The 2,500-nt window shown below is 30.1% G+C and overlaps 1 protein-coding gene across 1 annotated transcript in view; it reads left to right on the top strand.

Annotated features, from left to right (window-relative positions):
* The window catches only part of LOC113822165 (echinoderm microtubule-associated protein-like CG42247), a 145,964-nt gene that overhangs the window by 78,752 nt on the left and 64,712 nt on the right, over positions 1-2,500 (top strand). The window lies entirely within an intron of this gene.

Below are 2,500 nucleotides of genomic sequence, written 5' to 3'. Positions count from 1 at the left end.
CACACACTCATACACGCACATAAACAAACATCCCCCCACAAACACACAAGTACACACAAACACCCACATACACACATACACATTACTTCACACACCCACAAACAATCAAACCCACAGTCAAACAGACATTAAAACTACACAATCACAATATACTCGAAAAAATAGAAAAACAAATCCTCAGATTCCAATAAAAAGGGGAAAAAACGCAAATCCAAATGTTATCTTTATCTCCTTTTTGATCTTTCTTATCCTGCCTTTCCTCTCTTATCTTATCTTTCCAGTGATATCAGTTATCTCGGGAAAAGGGGTTATTCCTTTAACCTCCTTCTGAACGTGACAGAAACAGGCTGGTAATTACATTTCAATAATTGCATTTCTACTTAAATTCCTATAATTACTTTCCTGTGATTACATTCCTACTTAAATTCCTATGATCACATGTCTAATTACATTTCTATCGTAACATTTCTACTTAATTTCCTATAATCACATTCCTATGATTACATTCCTACTTAAATTCCTTTGATTACGTCTAGTTACATTTCTATCATTACATTTCTACTTAAATTCCTATAATTTCATTCCTAGTTACACTCCTATAAGTACATTCATACTTATATTCCTATGACTACATTCCTAGTTTCTTTCTTATGATCACATTGCTAATTACATTCCCAAAATTTCTTTCCTAATTGCATTCCTATGATTACATTCCTAATCTAATTCCTATCATTACTTTCTTAATTATATTCCTATAATGACATTGCTGACTACATCCCTAATTGCAATCCCATTTACATATGTATATCTAAACAGTAAAAACCTTTTTCACATATATATATATATATTTCATTTAATCTTTGATAACTTTTCAATAACATTTCTATCTACTTTCTCGTGAGTGTTCATGACCTGTTCATTAAGGTCTTATCAAAGTAGAAATCAAAATAATAATGATAATGATAACGATGATGACATTGATAATGACGATAATGATACTGGTAGTTATTGTGTTGGGAATTAATGATGATAATACTGATATTTATCCTAATAACGCTCATAGAATATTTTCACAAACCTAAAATATCATGAGAATAAGACTAATGATAATATTATATCCAACAACAGCTGATATATTACTATGATAATATGCGAAAAAATACATCAGGTATTTAATTTTCTCATTAATTATCATCCTTGATAACACCTTGATTGCTCTTCATTTGCTAATTACCTTGCAAGGCCTTAATCAACAGGTAGCAACCTTACGACCTCTAATAGACCTAAACAAGCTCTCTCTATCTACCCTTATCTACGTCCGGGGTAGATAAAGTAGATTCTTTCCTTCAGTAGAAAGGGAAGCCAAGTATATATGACATACAAACATAGAATAATATATTATATACTTAATCTACAACACAAAAGCCATATTTAGTATTCTTGTACATAAATGTATTATATTTTTGAAAGATCTTTGGGAATGATCTCTGCTAATCCACGAGACGATAATGACTGTCCTTAATTACGCACACAGTCATTAGTAGAAAGCGCCTTCGGTAATTAAAACGCTGTTAAATAGAGGGCGGATCTCCTGCCGGTGCAATAAGGGCTAATTTGCTTCTTTAAGACTGCGGGCGATGTGCTCTACCCTCGTCCCTCTGAGGACAGGGAATTGAAGAGTTTATTTTATATCATTGTTTTCTGTATATGTTTTTACTTTGTTTATCGGATCCTTTTAGTAGTTATTGTTTTTGCATTTGTTTTATGCTTATTTTTATTTTCATAAGCATTGATATGATTACTATCCATAATGCTAGCACTAATATTATTATCATTATTATAATCATCATTACTGTTAATGTTATTATGATCTTCAATCTCATTTCTACTATTGTTATTAATCTGGATTGTTGTCGTTTTCATTCTTATTTATATTCTTTCTTATCCTTCCTATTCTTATTCCCGTATATAATGCTTTTACTCAATCGTGTATCATTCCCAAATGTATTCTTATTTTCTTGTCTGTCTTTATCTTTTTTTTTATTTCCTTGTTCTCTTTTCATTCCTATTCTTAATATTCTCTTTCCTATTTCAACAAATAGATTATCTTAACTACTTATCAACCCTTAACTCTATCTTATTATCTTTACTTACAAGTATATGGACATTTGCCTCGAAAACACACACACACACACACACACACACACACACACACACACACACACACACACACACACACACACACACACACACACACACACACACACACACACACACACTATGAGCATATCTAAAAATCAAACAATATATTGAAATGTGCACAATTATACATACACGTGAATCTATACACACAAACAGATATATAGATACATGCATACATACACACATATAGATAGATAGATAGACAGATATAAATATATATATATATATATATATATATATATATATATATATATATATATATATATATATATATATATATATATATATATATATATAT

Source organism: Penaeus vannamei, chromosome 16 (genome assembly GCF_042767895.1).
Source record: "Penaeus vannamei isolate JL-2024 chromosome 16, ASM4276789v1, whole genome shotgun sequence".
Classification (NCBI taxonomy): Eukaryota; Metazoa; Arthropoda; class Malacostraca; order Decapoda; family Penaeidae; genus Penaeus; species Penaeus vannamei.
This window is presented reverse-complemented; position numbering and strand designations above follow the sequence as displayed.